General features: G+C 41.5%; 1 non-coding gene across 1 annotated transcript; it reads right to left on the bottom strand.

The window, feature by feature from the left end:
• Window positions 1-3651: 3651 nt before the first annotated feature.
• Window positions 3652-3726, bottom strand: Trnat-ugu (transfer RNA threonine (anticodon UGU)). The gene has a single exon. It is a non-coding gene; the product is annotated as a tRNA-Thr (tRNA).
• Window positions 3727-22894: the final 19168 nt, after the last annotated feature.

Raw genomic sequence — 22894 nt, 5'->3', positions numbered from 1 at the left:
ATGGGCCCTTCACAGGAAAAGGTTTTTTGCCAGAAAACGGGGAAAACTGAAACCCAGCAAATGAGTAAAAAAGTGTATATTCACTGACAAAAAAAATAGTGTACGCACACAACTTACACAACAATAGTCTGGGATTACTCTATTACATAATACAGTTTTTGTGATTGTATCTTGCAGCTTTAGTTATTTTTAATTAAAAGAGGCTTTAAAAGGACAGAAAGAACGTGTTGGACTACGCTACAGATCGTTCTGTTAGCACAGTGTTTACTTTGTAATCACTTTCGTTGACTTCGGCAACTCTCAACAGAAATCTCCAACCTAACCGAGACAATGTGCTACGATACAGCCGAGATCATGACAAGAGAATGGGCTACATCACACTCGAAGTAAATATATATAGGTAAGGATCCCCATGACCTGTATACGTCTGTTATAAAAAATCTCCAAGCCACTCTCCTCAAATAGACCGCAATCTTCTCTTGACCTTCAACTGTTACTATTTCAGAATTGAAAACCAGATTCAAAGAAAATTTGGCTACAAGGCACAAAACTAGAAAAATAAAAATAATAAAAGTGAGAACGTGAAACATGTTAGCAATAACCATAAACAGGAGATTTTACAGAAAATAAAATTGAGAAAGGAAATTATTAATATTATCGACCGTTTAGGAACTCTAGGCTACGAAAGGGATGAAAACACATATCGAATAAGTGGTGGAAGAGTTAGTGTGTTTTAAGATTAAATCCAAACAAGAATTAGAGAAAAACATATCGACGCAAGGCCTCTATTACGAAAAAATGCTAAATCTCGAGACAAATTGTGTCCTTCTGTATTTGATGAAATGTTTTGACCCCTAGTACGGATGAAACAGTATCTGCAATATCAACAGGAACTTCGGACATGTGTTTCATATTTCATCCAAGCCTGCAGTCTATAAATATTTAAACAAAATACTATAACAAAATACCACTACAGGGGAATTACTTACGGAGTAGTTCTTGGTAAAGAAACACAGGACACAATTACGTATGTGGGCTTAATACGAACTACAACTGTGTTTATAAATCGCTATAGTTGCCTTGGACTAACGACGAGCGAATATCAATATAACCTGTACGCTTTTCAAAGCTGTTATCCATGAAAAAGCTAAACCACGTATCGCGAACAAAATACTATTTAACACCGAAACAATGATATTAGCTGACAATGGGCACAGACTTTAGTCAATGGGCACTGTTGAAAATTTGTGCCAGACCAGGATTAGCACCCGAGTCCCCTGGTTACTAGGGAGAGGCAATGATCTCTGTGTCCGAATTACACAGTGGTCAACAGAATATCACGAACTGCCCGAGCATGCCGTTCGTTAGATCCAAATTCTCAATTTCTCCATAGACTGCTAATGCACTGCTCCTTGAACATAATCCTCCTCCCCTTAATTATACAGTACATGGCCAAAAAAACAGACACCGAATATATGCAAACTTGGCCTTACGAACATTGCAGACGTCGTCTATGTAACACACGTCAAACTTCAAAGAATTTACCAATTCGTTGCATTGTTTACTATAGACCACAAATCAAGTAACGTAAAAAAAGCACTGCGTCTATTGAGATCATGATTCAGATTTTAAAAAAAAACTAATAAGTCGCCTACATATTACAGTTGCTGCCAAAAGAGGAGAACCATTATTTTCCCACAAAAGGAAATATAGTTAAAATGACGCTTCTATTTCGGTTAGTTTATGCGGTTACTAAAATTTGCCGTGAAAGTTACATAGTGGACTCTACCCTCCCCCCACCAGAAACGTAGTTATCGTGGCTGTTGTGAGACTTTTGTACACAGTTAGAGAAAGTGTGTTAAATGTGGCGCGGACGGAAACGCTAGGCTACGCTACAGGGCAATCTGCTCGCACAACGTTTAGTCGGCATTCATAATCGTTGGCGTAAACAACTCTCAATCAAATTACCACCTTCCAACCTACCTTAGATCTCGGGCTACACTACCAATCGGCCTGTCATCACAACCAAATATTCATTGAGTGGGGGTGGGGGGATTTCCTGTATCTCTAGGCAAAACTGCCAGTTTTGTCAGACTCAACAGCAAGATTTACCAATGGTAAACACTTTTGAGACGGCTCGTAATTTTAGAATAGTCCTCTTCGTCTTACTTGGCATAAATTGTTCGCTGGCGTCCCAGCAGCTAGCTCCCTCAGTGTCTGCTTCTGCCATCGCACCACGCCAGTCTGCTGTTGTCCTAGCAGACCGAACGCACCGCACATCCGACACCTTCGGAACCACTCACTGGCCAGTTAGCAACTGAGCGGAACACTGTTTACATCGTGAAAGGAAAACTATGCAAAGATGTACACTTAAATGGCACGACTGAGTAGCACACACACAGTAATATCTGAGGAATGTCCTTCGACACGCGCAGAACGAAAGTCTTCTCGCGAACGTACAGCGTCTCTGAAAAAAAATCTAGTGACTATATTCCGGCGTTACGGCCAGGTTCTCATACAAATGAGCAAAAAAGGGTAAATTTGAAATTTTTTTTGAGACAATGAAAATACATTCGAACGATCTGTTTGGGAATTACGAGTGACAATACTATGAGCTTAATTTTAGATTTTCAATAAAAAATGGCGCCCGTAATTATGATTTGATCAAGGGCTTGCGAGACTGGAGTACGCAGAGTGCGTGCAGTGTGGCACCTCAGATGTTACCTGAATTCAAAAATGGGTAACATCAGTTGATACTACATTATTTCTCTGAACTTGAAAATGGATAACATCAGTCGATAATACATAAAATTAATGGGAGCGTATACCTAACCGCAATGAAACAACCTTAAATTTAACGATACAGTGCTAATTCGAACTTTGAGTTCGATTTTGAGGGGTTTGTTTCACTCCTTATGCCTACACAAAAATTAGTTAATATTAACAAATGTCATATTATAGCTATAAGTTCCTAAGAAAAGTGTTTACTTTTAGGGGTCAGAGGTAGAAGTTAAGAGATCGAACCACTTTTAATTTATGCTGCATGCCGTTCTGAGAAAATCGTTACTCGAAAAAAAAAAGTGTTCAAAGTTTAGGGAAAACATTTAGTTATATTATTACTTCGATTTGCATGAACTGAGGGTTACACATATATTCTTAATGTCGCTGAAAACGAATCTGAAGTCAGATTTTCAATATTCAAAACAGCTAATCCAATACGGAGGGCAAACGATTATGTTTCGACCAATTTTTACCAAAAATGTATTTTCGTTATTTACGTTTAGTCTGCAATTCAAGGAGTATTTATCAGCCCTTCCTCTACCTCTGATTGTTCCTAGACAGCAACTTCCTGTTCTTCTTGGCAGGAGAAGCCGATCTGTCTAAGCTGGATATGCAGCACTCGGCAGCCTGCACTTGATATTCGTCCGTATTTTCGGTGAGTATGTTTGCATGCATTCTGCAGTATGAATCCTTTTGAGCACGTGCGACACGGGACGAGTTATCATCTACATCTATATGGATACCCTGCAAAACACATTTAAGTGCCTGGCAAAGGGTTCATCGAATCACCTACACAACTGATAATTAATTGACACCCTCAGCTGCCGACAGGTGTTGTTGATATACTTCGATGGGGACAGCTGAAAAGTGTGCCGCTACTGGGACTCGAACCCAGGATCTCCTGCTTACAAGGCAGACGCTCAATCCATCTGAGCTATCGAGGGCACAAATGAACAGCACGACTGCAGGAATTTATCCCTCGCACGCTTCCCGTGAGACTCACACCCCGAACCGCCCACAATCCGATTACGTAATGTACTTATTAGGTATTTGTCCATCCACTCATTACTGGCTCACACTAAGGTGACGATTCCCGTAAGATTTCCGGTAGCCTGTGCGCATTTGCACAGACGAAGGTCAATGGCTGGGTGACGTTTGACCATAGATATGAAGATAGTAACTGTTCTAGAAAGAACAGGCGCCACTGACGACCTTGCAGCTCTTCTAGAATACATGATAGACCGGCCGATGTGGCCGAGCGGTTGTAGGCACTTCAGTCGGGAGCCACGCGACCGCTACGGTCGCAGGTTCAAATCCTGCCTCGAGCATGGATGTGTGTGATGTCCTTAATTTAGTTACGTTTAAGTCGTTCTAAGTTCTAGGAAACTGATGACCTCAGATGTTAAGTCCCAAAGTGCTCAGAGCCATTTGAACCATCAGTCCGTATGTTTGCACACTACTTACAGTAACTTATGCTAAGGACAACACACACACAACCATGCCCGAGGGAGGACTCGAACCTCCAACGGGGGGAGCCGCGCGAACCGTGACAAGGCGTTGGACACATGGCGGGTACCCCGCGCGGCTCATGGCAGCCGTGACACTGCTTCAAACAATGGACTGTAGAAACTTTTGTAAAGCACGGATTAAAAAAAAAAACCTTTCCGTTCCAGGAGTCTAGACAAGTACACCTTTAAAAAATGCAACTACAAAGAAATTGAATTTTCGAACGGGCCAGGGCTTAAAACTTTGAAGAGTTAAATTTTAATGGCCGTTCTCTTGTATGCAAATAGTTTCACAGTAGAAATTTCTCTAGTTTTATTTATTTATTTATTTTTTGCTGTAGGTAAAGAAGGATAGGATTCTGAGAAGGGGGAAGGGGGGGGGGGGAGGAATCTCGCCTCTCCCACCTTGGAATTCTCAGTACAGAATTTTTATTCATTACGAGATTCTCAGCCACTTGCAGAAGTGATTTCGCGTGATTCTGCAAAACTTTTCCTTTAGCCAATCGTAGCAACTATAGGATTCCGTTCCTGCTGCATGACATGTCTCGGAACTTAAACTGACCAACTTATTTGCATAAAGAGCTAGCTTATCATCCGCTTCTTTACTTACTTAGACCGTTCATGGTCTGCAAAGCATTTTTTCTTTAATCGTTTTTTTTATGTCTTTTATAAACTGCAACACTTTCTAAACTTTTCTAAACTTAACGCCGTTGAAGCATGGTCTTTTGCTGAATGACCAAAAAGCAATGCTGACAGCTGGGGTCCAAGGTTTTTGTTAATCAAGCCGTTTGTATTCTTGCTTGTATAACGCATATTTGTTTATATCTAATTGAGAAGTGAAATACCGGTTTTCGTAGATGCAGATTTAAAATATTTTAATATAACGCAATAAATATTTCATTAAAATTTTCATCCCCTTATGCTCGAAGTTAAAAACCAGTGAAACACGTAGTTTTTAAAAATTGTAACAGATTAGCCGAATACGAATTGTCAGATATGCTTTCATAATGCTTTCATAATGAACCATTTTCAGAAACGTGGAGCCGGATCTGGGGGTGAATTTCCTTCTCTCCGAGACACCCGGCTTCTTCTTCGACTTAGCCGGCAAACAGGCCGAGGACGCCGGGTGGGGACCGAATATGCAGCAGTTTGTGGATGGCGACGTCGTCACTAGCTGTTGCCTTCGTGCGGGCCTCTTGTGTAAAGGGGGAGCCAACCGTGGCCAAGTGAAGGTCTGTATTCCACAGGAACGAGTTAGCATGGCACTCAGATATTTCCACGAGTCGGCGGACGGGGGTCATTTGGGGTTCTTCAAGACCTTGAACCGAGTTCAGGAATACATGTTTTGGCCCAACCTATATCGCGATGGCAGGCGATTTGTTGGCAACTGTGTCCAGTGTAAGCGTGGTAAGCCCGATGTTGGGCTGCACAGAGAACTACTACAGTCGCTTAGGGAGCAGTGTCCTCTAGACCGCGACTCAAAGATCGAAACAACGATCGACGGAAACTGGCGCCAGAAACGCACCAGCTCACTCTATTTCATCCCCTTAGGGGTTGAACTTCCAAAAACACCGAAACACGTATTTTCTTATTTGTAGCCTTGAAGTCAAATACCAATTTTCGTAGATGTAGCCTTAAAAATACTTTCATAGTTCTTCCATAATTATTTATCTCAAAATAAAATGTTCATCCACTATTTCACCTCATAGAGGTTAAATTCCCAAAGATACTGGAACACATATTTCTTTATTTCTGACCTAGAAACCAGATACAAATGTTCGTATGCCTAGCTTCAAAATTACCTTAATAGCTACATGATTCAGAAATCCTTTCATGTCCTGCGTCTCCCCCTTAGAGGTGGAATTTTGAAATATGCAGTATAAGCGGTATAAGATCAACACTCTTTCCAAATCTCAAGGTTTATTTTCCTTGGCGGTCTGGACTGTGTGAGTTTCATAGTAATAGTCCTCCACACACACACACACACACACACACACACACACACACACACACACACACCACTACCAATGCCACCACCACCTCCTGGGGAAATTTCTGCAGACGCCCTTGTTCCACTGCAGTCATATTTTGCCGACGACCTACATTTAGCAGCGTGGGAGGGATAGTGTCGTGCAACAGACAGTATACTCAGTAGACAACGAACTGTTCGTTGTGAAATCAGCGACATATTAACCGAGACTGACACAGAAGGTGCTGAAGGTGAAGCACACTAGACTCGTGTCTACCACGGCTTCAAATAGTATCGATTTACTATGAACGGAAGTTCCGAAAAGTGAGCAAATAATTTTACAGTAAATTCAGTACCGATGGTGAGGATATACAAAGAAAAACATTTCTATAAAATTTCAGAAATAATGAAATATTCCACTCAAGTCGCTTGACAGAAAACGCAATGGATATGCTTGCACTTAAGACGGAAGGCCCTACGTGCTTACGCAGGCTTACGACAGATCGCAAAATTCGGCAGTAGGCGTAAGCCAACCTCTTGTGCTGCCATCTGTTATTGATGCCAGGCATCAAGCTCTCAGTAGTACGACCATCCACTGGAGAGTAGTTTGCTTTGTAAGCACTCCGTCTTCAGGCCACGAGTGACCTACTGGGACAGCACCATCCGACCGCCGTGTCATCATCCGTGGAGGATGCGAACAGGAGGGGCGGGGGTCAGCACACTGCTCTCCCGGTCGTTATGTTGGTATTTATTGACCGGAGCCGCTACTATTGGGTCGAGTAGCTCCTCGATTGGCATCATGAGGCTGAGTGCACCCCGAGAAATGGCAAGAGCGCATGGCGGCCTGGATGATCACCCATCCAAGTGCCTTCAACGCCCGACAACGCACTTAACTTCGGTGATCCCACGTGAACCGATGCAACCTCCGCGGCAAGGCCGTTGCCGCAGATATTTTACAGTAGTTGCTTACGTTTCATAATTATCTAGTTTACGGGGAAAATGTAAAAAAGGCGATTGTCACCGAAGCTACAACTAATCTGAATTTCTGGTTAGTTATCAATTGGTCTTGTGTGCGAGCCTGAATTTTTCATCCTTTGCGGTGGGAATGATTCAAACCCGTCATGTTCTTCTTATGAAGTGTTCTATTTATTTTGCACACAATGATCGTTTGTAGTTGTCTTGAGTTACTAGGTTGATAAATTTTTGTTTGGCGCACGTATCATAACTGAGATTTGCGCTTAATGGCTGAAGGTGAATTAGCGTAATGAGTAGTAGCGAATGTTACAGTAACATGTTTGTAAATTATTTCAGGTAAATTACGTTAGTCGTGTAAAATTATCCGTATACCAGTACAGTATATGGGCCAATTACGTTAGTCATGGAATACTATCCGTATAAGACTATGTCACCTTGGTGTCCCGGAATTTGCTTCAATTTTGGAATCCACGAAAGAACTGGAAATTTTCCTTTACACAGCTTTCCATATAATTTCTATTACAGTGATTCAGTCTTGCCTGTCACTCGACTTTTCTGACTGTGAAATAAATTCTATCGCTCAGGTGCTTATTACCTCTTCGTGTTTCCATTTGCCGATATTGCGCATAAACACATATCTCAAAGTTGCTATGGACATTGATGGAGCGACACACTTTTCTATGGCGACACTGCAGTTTATAGATAGAAAAACCGATCAGTTAAAACGACATGGGTATTTTAGTTCTGAATAACCGATGTCTTTCAGTATTTGTTTGCTCTCGGCTATAACAAGTATCTTTTCATTTTTTCCTGATAACCACGTAAAAACAGATATATCAATTAGCCACAGATGTCGTAGTAAAATTTTTAGTTTTCAAATAAACCTTTTTAAAAAAAGACGAGTAATTTTTATTCGTAAGATTTCCATAGCACTGAAATACGGCGTTATTACAGAAAAAAATGGGAAAAGTTATGTATGCCACTTTAATAACACTGCTGATAGAAACGAGCAACAAATGGATTGGTCCAACATTGCCGAGACAATACTGTGCCTGTTATACAAGCAGAGCGCGAGACTGGACACAGTTTCTCGCTGTTGTCGAACGTCAGTTGTAACATAGAATGGCACCATCTGGAAGTCTGGAAGTATTTTACGATATGCGGTACGAGTGAAGAACAAAGTTAGATTTGGTCGACTTGCGACATCATACAAGGAAAAAAGTTAAAATTTAACAAATCATTCATAGTTCTGGATAAAAGTAGAAAGTGCCTGATCTGCTGCTGTGTCTACGTAGTATGCCGTTATCTGCTTTTAGCCCTTAAAAACAGAGAAATTAAAACGAAAAAGAGAGTTCTCCTGCCGCAGTTTTCACTCTTTATCGCTGGACTATACGTAATGCCTGCATAGTGCTGTGATAACCGATTACAATATAATTTTTGAGCAGAGCTTCTAAAAACTATAATCAGTAGGATAATATTGCCAGTTTTCTGTAGTATAGAAGCACTCGCCAGCAGCGAAGATCGGACAAAGTTTTATTTGACTATTTAATTTAAAGAAATTAGAATTATATTAATACCGTCAGTTGCTCGCGGGCGTTGATAAATATCAACGTGGACAAGTGAAAATGTGTGCCGCGACCGGGACTCGAACCCGGGATCTCTTGCTAAAATGACAGACGCTCTATCCATCTGAGGCACAGAGGACACAGTGTATGGTTCGACTGCAGGGACTATCTCGCGCACGCCTCCTGCGAGACTCACATTCTCACCTTGAATGTCCATACACTACAGTCGTAGAGTCCCACTCCAACACACTCATTCCTCGTGGAAGACATGTCCATATCAATATAAGTATATGGTTCTGGCAATACCAGCCATGACCTTCTTCTGTGAAGATGCACACGTATTCCCCGAACTGGACTTGGTAAGAATGTGTTCCACGAGTAATGAGTGTGTCGGTGTGGGACACTACGAATGTAGTGTGTGGACATGCAAGGTGAGAATGTGAGTCTCGCGGGAGGCGTGCGCGAGATAGTACCTGCAGTCACACTATCGTCTGTGCCCTCGGTGGCTCAGATGGGCAGAGCACCTGCCATGTAAGCAGGAGATCCCGGGTTCGAGTCCCAGACGTGCACACATTGTCACCTGTCGCCGTTGATATATATCGACACACGTGAGCAGCTGACGGTATTAATATAATTCTAATTTCGTTCTGAACGGCTGCAGGTCATCATAAGGGTATTTAATTTGACATTTTGATTCCATTTATCAAGAAACTGAGAAAGTAAAAATTGTTTAATCTTTGTTTGATTTCTACGTTTACTAGAGAAAATAATGTAAATAAAAGACTGAAAATCGGTTATTACAAGAACTGGTATTGTGACGGGCTTTAACAATTAGCTTAAAGAAGGGTTGGGAAACTGATAAGAGCCGAAAACCAGTTATTTCAGCGATAACCAACATTCCCACTGGTGTTCTGAGTGGTAAGATTGACGCACAAGGACAACAAGAACAGTTTCTCAGAAAGGTTAAAGGAGCTCTGATGTTCTCAAAATGAACGGGCCAGCCATTGGCGTCTGCGAGGGTGAAGGGGAGGGGGAGGGGAGGAGGTCGGGAGGGGAGGATAGGCAAAAGGGCACTTTCACCCATCGCCCCCAACCCTCCCTGGAATCTGGAGTAAAGAGTTTTTATTCGTTACAATATACTCTTCCAGATAAGAATTCTCCACAATACTGATAAACCTTAGCTTTGGCCAGTTGTAGCGCTTATAGAGTTAGGGTCTTGTAGCTTGATGCACCTCGTAACTGACCAGCTGATTTGTACACAGAGTGCCAGTTTCAGAATCATGCACTCCAGCCCCGACGCGCCTTCCCCCCTCCCCACCACTGGAAATATTTCTGCAGACTCCAGTCTGCCACTGTGCATATATTTTGATAACATCCTGGTTTTAATAGCATCGAAGGAACAGCATTGTGCAGTAAAAGGGTAGACCTAGCACAGAACACACCATTCACAATGAAACGCATCACTTAGTAGATGGTGAAGTACTCTGAAGCTAGCCAGATAGAAACAGAACCTCCTGGCACTGCATCTAACCCAAATTCTAATCTTACACTAATCTCTTGTATGTACCTACCACGCCCTCAAAGAGCCAACCATTTACTATTATCAGAAGTTCCGAAAAATGAGGAAGAAATTGACCCACACTTTTTTGCGTTGTTTATTATTTCGATTACACCATAAAGGGAATGGACTTGTAGCCACAGGTTACACAAGCGATAGATGGTTTAAAATACATAAAAAGAGATGACAATAAGAAACGCTTTTTAAAAACACAATGATGCACGGCTTTTACGATTTTTACAGGAAAAAAATGGATGACAAAATAAAGGTTTTTCAAAAATACGCTGGTAGACAATATTGGGGATTTTTTATCTTTATAGATGACTAGCGGAAAAGCTTGGTGTTGACCAGGCATTTATTTAGAGCTGTGCGTCCACGTCCGTACTATGCAGCGTCTGGCCTTGTCCTGAGTTTTTATGACGTATCTCCCGAAACATGTGTCGTACAATGATATAATTTTGTAGGTACATTCAGCGTCATATGCGGATACTGTCTGCAAAATTTATTGCGAATACAGTAGCAAAGAAGTAACAAATTTAAATGTCACGAATGCTGTGATGCCCACACACTTGGGTGTAACTAATGTACACGGGATGCTTGGCACGATCATTATGGCTACCATCACCTGTAGTCGTAATTGGACCAGCTGTGTCGACGTAGTGAAAATATAAATGTGCATAACATGGTAAACGTCCATTCTTCCCAGCCATCAGACCTGAACTACGATCAAAAATATCATAAAAAGTGGTAGGGGCAATGGCCTTGCCGCAGTGGATACACCGGTTCCCGTCAGATAACTGAAGTTTAGCACTTTCGGGCGTGGTCGGCACTTGGATGGGTGACCATATGGGCCGCTATGCGCTGTTGGCATTTTTCGGGTTGCACTCAGCCTTCCGATGCCAATTGAGGAACTACTCGTCCGAATAGTAGCGGCTCCAGTCAAAGGAAACTACCACAACGAGTGGGAGAGCCAGCTCCTCCTCCACCCTCAGTGAGAATGACGTGGCGGTCGGATGGTCCTGATTGGCCACTTGTGACCTGAACACGGAGTGCTTTTTTAAAGTAGTACTCCCTACATAAAACTGACAGTCTAGGCTCAGGGACTGTAAACGGTAAATGCTGCAATGGACCTACGAATACTATTAAAATAACGGTTTGAGTTCTCTTTAATTGTCCAATCATCTGAAGTGAGTCCTTATTGCAGTACGCTGAAAAATAGATTTTATGTTAATGGCGGATAAATTTTATGTGAATGGCGGCAAATTAACTTTACCCTAATGACACACAAGGTCAATGCCGTACTATCACGTAAAGTATTCTCAGATCGAAATGTTTTGCATTACAAAATCTCCAATGTAGATTCATAATACCGCAATTATAATTCTCAAAATAATTTGGAGCTACGTTCAATGCATATTTAAATGCATCTTTCAAAACAATAACAGAATTCTCATTAGATCATCATTATCAATGGCTAGAGTATTCCTATTATTTCGTCTACCAAAAACCGCGTCTCACTATGGCTTCTTCAGTACGCTGTTTTGTTTTCCACTGTTGACAATAGAAACGATCTGGCAGATGTGACATTGTAGATGCGCAGTATGCGTGTCTTAATGCAAATAAACCGTCTGGAACATTTACCCTTGAACGTCCCTAGAACGGGATTTCATGGAACGTTATTACTTTCCTGTGTCCATTTCCATCACAAAAGCTGATCGCCACGACTGGGGAAGGGGAGGAGGGGGTGGGCTGAAAGTTGGCAGCAGTGGCAGAAAAACCGAAGAAAACCTCACGTTTTCGTCATTTGTTTTCATAATGAAGTAGTGCCAATTCATCACATCGCACGCTTTTCTCTCGGAAACGGTAAAATTCATCGTCTGGATATCAATGTCGCCTGCTGAGGTATGCAGTCGCACCACTCTGTACGAAATAGGTTCTAAGCTGATGCAGTCGATAAGTAACATCGAAATATATCGTCACCTAGAAATACATCGACACCTCGAAATAAATCCACACCTCGAAATAAATCGCCACCTCGAAATAAATCGCCACCTCGAAATAAATCGCAACCTCGAAAAATCGCAACCTCGAAATAAATCGACACCGTGAAATAAATCGAAACCTCGAAATAAATCGACACCTCCAAAAAACCGCTACACCGAAATGAGTCGATATCCCGAAGTATATCGACATCTAGACGCATTTCGGCTTACCATATAGACCGAAATCTCGATGCTAGTCGACATATCGAGATAAATTGAGGTACAGAAATATATCGATATCTCGAAATATATTGGTACCACGTAATATAAAGATATCTCTCAAAATAGCGATATCTAGAAATTTATGGATTACTAGAGATATGGAAATACCATGAATTATATCGATATCTCGATAAGAATCGAAATCTGTAGTACACCAATACATGGAAATATATCGATACCTGGAAATATATAGACAACCTTAATTGTGTCGGTATATCAAAATAAATCGATATCTCGATATAACAGATACTCTAAATCAATCGATATCTCGAAATAAATAGACTCCTCAATATAGATAGATATCTCGAAATAAATCGATATCATGATTTAATGTGCGCATCTACGTAAGTCGATATATCGAATTGAATCGATAATGGGAAAAGTATGGAAGTCTCAAAATAAATCTGTACCCCTAAGAAAACGATTATCGAAATAAATAGATATAACGAAATATATCGCTATCTTGATAAATACCATTATCTAGTGGTCGGATAAATGTTTCAAGATGACATGACATAACGGTATAGTCTACATACATGAAAATACTTTGGATTTTCAATATATCGATAGATTTCTAGACCTCGGGAAAAAAAATCTTTGATCCGACCTCGGGGCAAAAACGCAGACCTCGGGAAAAAACGTCGACCTCGGGGAAAAACGCCGACCTTGGGGAAAAACGACGACATCGTGGAAAAACGACGACCTTCGGAAAACTGCTGACCTCAGGAAAAATCCAGTTCCATTAATTTACATAGACAATAATGTTAGTTACCATTAGGTTCTCAAAATGCAATCAAATTCCTGGTATTTATCACCTCACACAAAAAGTGGTAATGACAGAAAAGTCTCGTTCTTTAGAAAGTTTAGAATGAGATGTTCTAAATAATGCAGATAATCCATTTACAATAATCTACAAGCACTGCACAATGAGAAGAGACTGTCAACCAGAGCACTTTGAAATACTGCACAGCCAGGAAGACAGAGGTTGCATTGCTGTTTATAATCCTCTGGTGCTTGAGATTCAGAATCCAGGATTGCCTCGAATGAGAACAGCACGAATGAATGTCCTGCACCAGTATAGAACTTACTCTGGAACTCCACAGAAAATCACAAGGCACAATTATATCACATCATTTTCAGCAAACTACAGAAGCCTCTAGTGGACATAACAACGTCGTCACCTCCTTCACTAGTGAAAGATCTTAGTAGCTATTGAGTCAAGAGTAGGTGGCCAATTAATAATTTGTTGTTCAAAGCTAACTTTAGTGTATATGGGAATACTCAGTGGACATCTTTAACCATCATATTTTACTGTCAACTTCCCAGACTATAAGTATAAGCAGAGCTTGGTCTTTACCAATCCGAGATTGTTTAGAATAGGTATCAATGGAATCAGATCCACTGGGCATTTAGAGCAACCTGCTTTAAACAATATGAGCAGGCAATAGACACAGACACAGAATTTGAAATTTCTCTGTGAAGCGGTTACCTTCATCGTCTTCAAACTTACTTTGTGTGCTGCGGTATGCGGAGGCACTAATAGCAACACAGTAAAACACAGAAGAAACTTATAAGTTGATGTAATCAGCCAGTAAGAAGCAGTAAAATTCAAGTTTTAGTAATCGATTATTGACTTATTATCCGGCTTTGGTGCCTCAGACATGTCCGACGACCTTAAGATTTGGCATGAAACGAAGTCTGGAAGACACGTTACACGATAGAATTGGAAAAGTGTTCATGTGTTGTAAAAACCTAAGAAATCGTCCCGTTTTCGTCAATTGCCGTCGAATCGACGTAATGACATATCGTCACATTGGATGCTTTTCTCTATAAAACAGTTACATTTATCGTCTGGAAACTTATGTCCCTGGCTGCGGCATGCGGAGGCACTAATAGCAACTCCATAGAACACAGAAGAAGCTTCTAAGTTATTGGTTCAAATGGCTCTGAGCACTATGGGACTTAACATCTGTTTTCATCAGTCCCCTAGAGCGTAGAACTCCTTAAACCTAACTAACAAAAGGACATTAAACACATCCATGCCCGAGCAGGATTCGAACCTCCGAGCGTAGCAGTCCCGCGGTTCCGGACTGAGCGCCTGAACTTCTTGACCACCGCGGCCGGCTCTAAGTTGATGTAATCGGCCAGTAAGAAGCAGTACAATTCAAGTTTTAGCTATCGATTATTGACTTATTAGCCGCCTATGGCGCCAGGGATATGACTGACGACGTTACGATTTTGCATGAAACGAGGTCTGGGAGCCACGTTACACGAGAATGTGTGAAAACTGATCATATGTAGTAAAAACTTAAGAAATCCTCCCGTTTTCGGCATCTACTATCGAATCGACGAAATACCAGATCGCCACAATGGCCGCTCTTCTCTCTGAAACGGTTACATTTATCGTGGGCAAAGCTATGTCGTGTGCTGCGATTTGCGGAGACACTAAAAGCACCATAGTAGAACACAGAAGAAGCTTCTAAGTTGATGTAATAGCCAGTAAGAAGCAGTACAATTTAAGTTTATTTATCGATTTTTTACTTTTTAGCTTTCTTTGGTGCCTTGGATATCAGCTAGGTCCTTACCATTTTGCATGCAGGGACGACTAGCAGCCACGTTGCACGGGAGAATGTGAAAAGTGATCATATGTAGTAAAAACCTAAGAAGTCCGCCAGGTTTCGTCATTTGCTATCGAATCGACTTTATGTCAGTTCGTCACATTGGCCGCTCTACACTTTGAAACGGTTACATTTATCGTGTGGAAGGCTATGTCGCGTGCTGCGATATGCGGAGACACTAATAGCACCATAGTAGAACACAGAAGAAGCTAGTAAGTAGATGTAATAGCCTGTATGCAGCAGTAAAATTCAAGTATAGTTATCGATTTTTTTACTTTTTAGCCTTCTCTGGAGCCTTGGACATGAGCTAGGACATTAAGATTTTGCATGCAGGGAGGTCTAGCAGCCACGTTGCAGGGGACAATGAGAAAAGAGTTCATATGTAGTAAAAACCTAACAAATCCGACCGTTTTCGTCATTTGCGATCGAATCGATTTAATGTCAGATGGTCACATTGGCCGCTCTTCTCTCTGAAATGGTTACATTTATCGAGTGCAAAGCTATGTCGCGTACTGCGATATGCGGAGACACTAAAAGCACCATAGTAGAACACAGAAGAAGCTTCTAAGTTGATGTAATATCCAGTAAGAAGCAGTACAATTCAAGTTATCGATTTTGACTCTTTAGTCGGCTTTGGGGCTTGGACATGAACTACGAACTTAAGATTTTGCATGCAGGGAGGACTAGCAGCCACGTCCCACGGGAGTATTTGAAACCTATTTATATGTAGAAAAAACCTAAGAAATCCGCCCGTTTTCGTCATATGCTATCGAATCGATTTAATGACAGAACGTCACATTGGCAGCTCTACTCTCTGAAACGGTTACATTTATCGTGTGGACGGCTATGACGCGTGCTGCGATATTCGGAGACACTAAAAGCACTATAGTAGAACACAAGAAGATTCTTAGTTGATGTAATAGCCAGTAAGAAGCAGTACAATTTAAGTTTAGTTATCGATTTTTCAATTTTTAGGCGGCTTTGGTGCCTTGGACATAAGCTATGACCTTAAGATTTTGCATGCAACGAGGACTAGCAGCCACGTTGCACGGGGGAATGTGAAAAGTGTTCATATGTAGTAAAAATCCAACAAATCCGACCGTTTTCGTCATTTGCTACCGAATCGACTTAATGTCACATCGTCACATTGGCCGCTCTACTCTCTGAAACGGTTACATTTATCATGTGGAAGGCTATGTCGCTTGCTGCGATATGCGGAGACACTAAAAACACCATAGTGGAACACAGAAGAAGCTACTAAGTTGATGTAATAGCCAGTAAGAAGCAGGACAATTCAAGATTAGTTATCGATTTTTTACTTTTTAGCCTTCTTTGGAGCCTTGGACATGAGCTAGGACCTTAAGATTTTGCATGCAGGGTCTAGCAGCCACGTTGCAGGGGACAATGAGAAAAGTGTTCATATGTAGTACAAACCTAACAAATCCGCCCCTTTTCGTCATTTGCTATCGAATCGACTTAATGTCAAATGGTCACATTGGCCGCTCTTCTCTCTGAAACGGTTACATTTATCGTGTGCAAAGCTATGTCGTGTACTGCGGAATGCGGAGACACTAAAAGCACTATAGTAGAACACAGAAGAAACTTCTAAGTTGATGTACTAGCCAGTAAGAAGCAGTGCAATTCAAGTTATCGATTTTGTACTTTTTAGCCGGCTGTGGGGCACTGGACATGAGCTAGGAACTTAAGATTTTGCATGCAGGGAGGACTAGCAGCCACGTTGCACGGTAGTATGTGAAAAATATTCATATGTAGTAAAAACATAAGAAATCGGCCCGTTTTCGTCATTTGTTATCGAATCGAGTTTATGTCAGATCGTCGCATTGGCTGCTCTACACTCTGAAACGGTTACATTTATCGTGTGCAACGCTATGTCGCGTGCTGCGATATGCGGAGACACAAAAAGCACCATAGTAGAATACAGAAGAAGATTCTACGTTGATGTAACAGCCAGTAAGGAGCAGTACAATTCAAATTTATTTATCGATTTTTGACTTTACGCGTTACATAACTTGTAGGAACATGAAAAGTATTGACCTTGACGCTCTAACAGCCGATTGGTCAGAAATCTCATGGCATCAAATAATCAGAGAACCTTCAATCGACGGCAAAATTAATGAACTTGGTGATAAACTCTTTGCCCTCTATGACAAACATGCAGCTGCGCACACAGTCCGTGTAAGAAAATCTCCTGCTCCATGGCTGACAGCTGAATTACGTCAAAGGATGACTAATAATGATGCTGCCCACAGGCGTTTCAAGGCAGATCCGAAAACCGAGCGTTTCGAAGAATATAGAAAGCTACGGAACAGAGTGAAACAATGCATTCGCAATGCCAAAATCAGGCACGCTCGCTCCCTTGTATGCAGCGATCTGAAACCCACGACTCTATGGAAGAATCTCCGTAGCTTGGGGGTCGGAAAGGCAAAATCGGAAACTACTTTTCATGTGTCAGCTAACGAATTAAATGAATTCTTCTCTGCACCTCTGATTACCAGCACGGCTGATAATTACCGCCCACAAGAATCCCCAAACAGGATAACTAACAACGATACCTTCCATCTAAAACATGTAACAACAAATACGGCAAGAATAGCAATAATGAGAATCTCTTCTGATGCAATAGGCAACGACATTATCGGTATAACCATGATTAAGAATGTTGCCGATATCTTAGTACCTGTCTTAACTGACATATTTAATTTTTCCCTCGTGAACGGAATATACCCCACTGCATGGAAAAGAAGCATAATTCGACCCATCCCTAAGATCGAAAACCCGCAACTGCCTAGTGATTACCGACCAATTAGCATACAGCCAGCTGTTTCCAAAGCACTTGAATATATTGTTCATGACCAAATCACTGAACACTTGCATGAATTCAGTCTATATGACAAATTTCAATCTGGTTTCCGTAAACATCACAGCACAAACACTGCTCTAATTAAAGTAACTGATGACTTGAAATATGCCATCGACATTCGAAAGGCAACAATATTGACGCTACTGGACTTCAGCAAAGCTTTTGACACTGTTAACTTTGACATATTACTCAGAAAAATGCAACAGCTTAATTTCTCTGATAGTGCAATGAGATGGTTTGAAAGCTACTTAAAAGACAGACAGCAATGTGTTGTCTGCGCAAATGAAAAATCTTCCTCGAAACATGTTTCTTCGGGAGTGCCACAAGGATCAGTCTTAGGACCACTGTTGTTTTCGTCGGTTTTGTCCTCCTGTAAACATATGCCGACGACCTCCAGCTCTACCTAAGCGTCAGACCTGAAGACGTAAATACTGCAATCGCTCTGATGAATGATGATCTGTCTTCAGTAGTGACATGGGCGAAAAACCAGGGGCTTAAATTAAACGCAAAAAAGACGCAAGTAATCTTAATAGCCCATCAGAAATTAATAAGTTCAGATTTCCGCGAACGGCTACCTCCTATTCTGCTCCAAGGTACTCCAATACCATATCAGAAAACAGTGAAAAACTTGGGTGTAACTTTGGACGAGCATCTCAACTGGGCGGAGAATACAGTCGCAGTGTGCCGAAAGACGTCTGCTTCTCTCTATGCTCTCAAAAAGTTTCGGAACATATTCCCACAGAACTTGAAACGCCAGCTCGTGCAAGCACTCGTTCTACCGAACCTCCACTATTGTGAAGTGATTCAACAAGGCATGAGTAGTGAAAACAAAAGACGGCTAGAGCTAACCATGAATGCCTGTGTGCGTTACACCTGCAACATTCGCCGATATGATCATGTTAGTGCTTCATACTCCGAGCTAGGGTGGCTGCGGCCGGACAAACTGCGTGACTACCACACTATATGTCTACTTCACCGACTCCTCGTCGCGCAAGCACCCCAGTACCTAGCTTCAGAGATTAAAAACGTGTAATGCCATCATAATCGAAACACGAGGTCGCTCTTATCTGGTATCCTAGCTGTGCCCACTCACAAAACAAAAACTTTTGCAAACTCCTTCTCAGTTGCCGCTGTTCGCCTCTGGAACAAACTGCCCCTCACCTTGAGGAAAATTCAATCTCCTGTTGCTTTTAAGAAGAAGTTGAAGCATTTCCTACTATCATCCGCATGAAAATTCTCCACAAAATTAATGTGCAAGGCCAATCCTCTCATATGTCAAATAGCAAAGCTAGCGTCTCCTATCTTGCTTCTGAGATGCCTTCCTCTTCATCTATCTCTATTAGCCACGCAGTCTTCTTTTCCTTTATATTTTCCTTAATTATGTTTCATCATGTCCCTCTATTCCTCTCCTCCCTTCACCATGAGTTCCCCCCAAACTCCCTGCTGCCAGCACTCCTATCTGAAATCTTTCTCTTCAATAATGTATTTTTCGAGGTGTACCTTTCTAATTGTTTATCTCACTTTTTGTATTAGATGTAGTTTAACATGCCTACTACAACGTATGACTGTAAAATAAGTAGAATGCCTGGTTAGATGTAAGAGAGGGACTGATGGCCCTAATCTTGTCAGGTTAAATAAAAAAATAAATAAATAAATAAATAAATTTGCTATCGAATCGACTTAAAGTCAGATCGTCACATTGGCCGCTCTTCGCTCTGAAACGGTTACATTTATCTTGTGCAAAGCTATGTCGCGAGCTGCGAAATGCGGAGACACTAAAAGAACCATAGTAGAACAGAGAAGAAGCTTCTAAGTTGAAGTAATAGCCAGTATAAAGCAGTACAATTAAAGTTAAGTTTTCGATTTTTGGCTTTTTAGCCGGCTTTGGCGCCTTGCAAATGAGGTAGGACCTTAAGATTTTGCATGAAGGGAGGACTAGCACCAACGTTGCACGAAAGAATGTGAAAAGTGTTCATATGTAGTAAAAACCTAAGAAATCCGCCAGTTTTCGTCATTTGCTATCGAATCAACTTAATGTCATATAGTCACATTGGCCGCTCTTCTCTGTGAAACGGTTACATTTATCGCGTGCAAAGCTATGTCGCGTGCTGCGATATACGGAGACACTAAAAGCACCATAGTAGAACACAGAAGAAGCTTCTAAGTTGATGTACTGGCCAGTAAGAAGCAGTACAAATAAAATTTAGTTATCGATTTTTGACTTTTTAGCCGGCTTCGGTGCCTTGGACATGAGCTAGGACCTTACGATTTTGCATGAAGGGAGGTCTAGCAGAAACGTTGCACAGCAGAATGTGAAAATTGTTCATATGTAGTAAAAACCTGAGAAATCTGCCCGTTTTCGTCATTTGCTATCGAATCGACTTAATGTCAGATCGTCAAATTGGCAGCTTTTCTCTCTGAAACAGTTACATTTATCGTGTGCAAATCTTTGTCGCGTGCTGTGATATGCGGAGACACTAAAAGCACCTTAGTAGAGCACAGAAGAAGCTTCGACGTTGATGTAATTGCCTGTAAGAAGCAGTACAATTAAAGTTTAGTTATCGATTTTTGCTTTTTAGGGGGCTTTGGTGACTTTGACATGAGCTAGGACCTTAAGATTTTGCATGAAGGGAGGAATAGCTAACACCTTGCATGGGAGAATGTGGAGAGTGTTCATATGTAGTAAAAACCAAAGAAATCCGACCGTTTTCGTCATTTGCTTTCGAATCGAGTTAATGTCTGATCGTCACATTGGCCGCTCTTCTCTCTGAAACGGTTACATTTACCGTGTGCAAAGCTATGTCGCGTGCTTCCGAATGCGGAGACACTAAAAGCACCATAGTAGAACACAGAAAAGGCTTCTATGTTGATGTAATAGCCAGTAAGAAGCAGTACCATTCAAGTTTACTTACCGATTTTTGACTTTTTAGCCGGCTTTGGTGCGTTGGACTTGAGCAAGGGCCTTAAGATTTTGCATGAAGGGAGGACTAGCAGCCACGTTGCATGGGAGAATCTGAAAAGATTTCATATGTAGTAAAAACCTAAGAAATCAGCCCGTTATCGTCATTTGCTATCGAGTCGACTTAATGTCAGATCGTCACATTGGCCGCTCTTCTCTCTGAAACGGTTACATTTAACGTGTGCAAAGCTATGTCTCTTGCTGCGAAATGCGGAGACACTAAAAGCACCATAATAGAACACAGAAGAATCTTCTAAGTTAAAGTAATAGACAGTAAGAAGCAGTACAATTCAAGTTTTAGTTACAGGTTATAGAATATTTAGCCGGGTTCGGTGCCTTGGACATGACCTAGTACCTTAAGATTTTGCATAAAGGGAGGACTAGCAACCCCGTTGCACGGGAGTATTTCATAAGTGTGCATATGTAGTAATGACCTAAGAAATCAGCCCGTTTTCGTCATTTGCTATCTATTCGGCTTCATGTTAGATGGTCACATTGGCCCCTCTTCTCTCTGAAACGGTCGCGTGCTGCGGAATGCGGAGACACTAAAAACACCATAGTAGAACACAGAAGAAGCTTCTAAGTCGATGTAATAGCCAGGAAGAAGCAGTACAATTCAAGTTTAGTTATCGATTTTTGGCTTTTTAGCCGGCTTTGGCGCCTTGGACATGAGCTAGGACCTACAGATTTTGCATGCAGGGTGGACTAGCAGTCACGTTGCACAGGAGAATGTGAAAAGTGTTCATATGTAGTAAGAACCTGAGAAATCCGAAAGTTTTCGTCATTTGTCTTTGAATCGACTTAATGTCAGATCGTCACACTGGCCGCTCTTCTCTCTGTAACGGTTACATTTATCGTGTGCAAAGCTATGTCGCGTGATGCGGAATGCGGAGACACTAAAAGCACCATAGTAGAACACAGATGAAGCTTCTAAGTTGACGTAATAGCCAGTAAGACGCAGTAAAATATTAGTTTTAGCTACCGATTATTGACTTTTTAGCCGGCTTTGGTGCCTTGGACATGAGCTAGGACGTTACGATTTTGCATGAAGTTAAGAATTACAGCCACGTTGCACGGGACAATGTGAAAAATGTTCATATGTTGTAAAAACCTAAGACATCCGCCCGTTTTCGTCATTTGCTATCGATTCTACTTAATGTCATATCGTCACATTAGCCGCACTTCTCCCTGAAACGGTTACATTTATCGTGTGCAAAGCTATGTCGCGTGCTGCGGAATGCGGAGACACCAAAAGCCCCGTAGTAGAACACAGAAGAAGCTTCTAAGTTGATGTAATAGCGAGTAAGGAGCAGTATTATTTAAGTTTTAGTGATCGATTTTTAAATTTTTAGCCGTCTTTGGTGCCTTGGACATGACCTAGGACCTTACGATTTTGCAAGAATGGAAGACTAGCAGCCACGTTGCACAGGAGAATGTGAAAAGTGTTCATATGTAATACAAACCACAGATATCCAACCGTTTTCGTCATTTGCTATCGAATCGACTTAATGTCAGATCGTCACATTGGCCGCTCTTCTCTCTGAAACGGATACATTTATCGTGTGCAAAACTATGTGGCGTGCTGCGATATGTGGAGACACTAAAAGCCCCATAGTAGTACACAGAATAAGCTTCTAAGTTGTTGTAATAGCCAGTAAATAGCAGTACAATTTAAGTTTTAGTGATCGATTTTTTAATTTTTAGCCAGCTTTGGTGCCTTGGACATGAGCTAGGACCTTACGATTTTGCATGAAGGGAGGACTAGCAGCCACGTTGCACGGGAGAATGTGAAAAGTGTTCATATGTAGTAAAAACCTAA

Source organism: Schistocerca gregaria, chromosome 9, assembly GCF_023897955.1.
Source record: "Schistocerca gregaria isolate iqSchGreg1 chromosome 9, iqSchGreg1.2, whole genome shotgun sequence".
NCBI classification, from domain to species: Eukaryota; Metazoa; Arthropoda; class Insecta; order Orthoptera; family Acrididae; genus Schistocerca; species Schistocerca gregaria.
The sequence above is the reverse complement of the archived record's forward strand: the minus strand, read 5'-3'. Positions and strand labels throughout refer to the sequence as shown.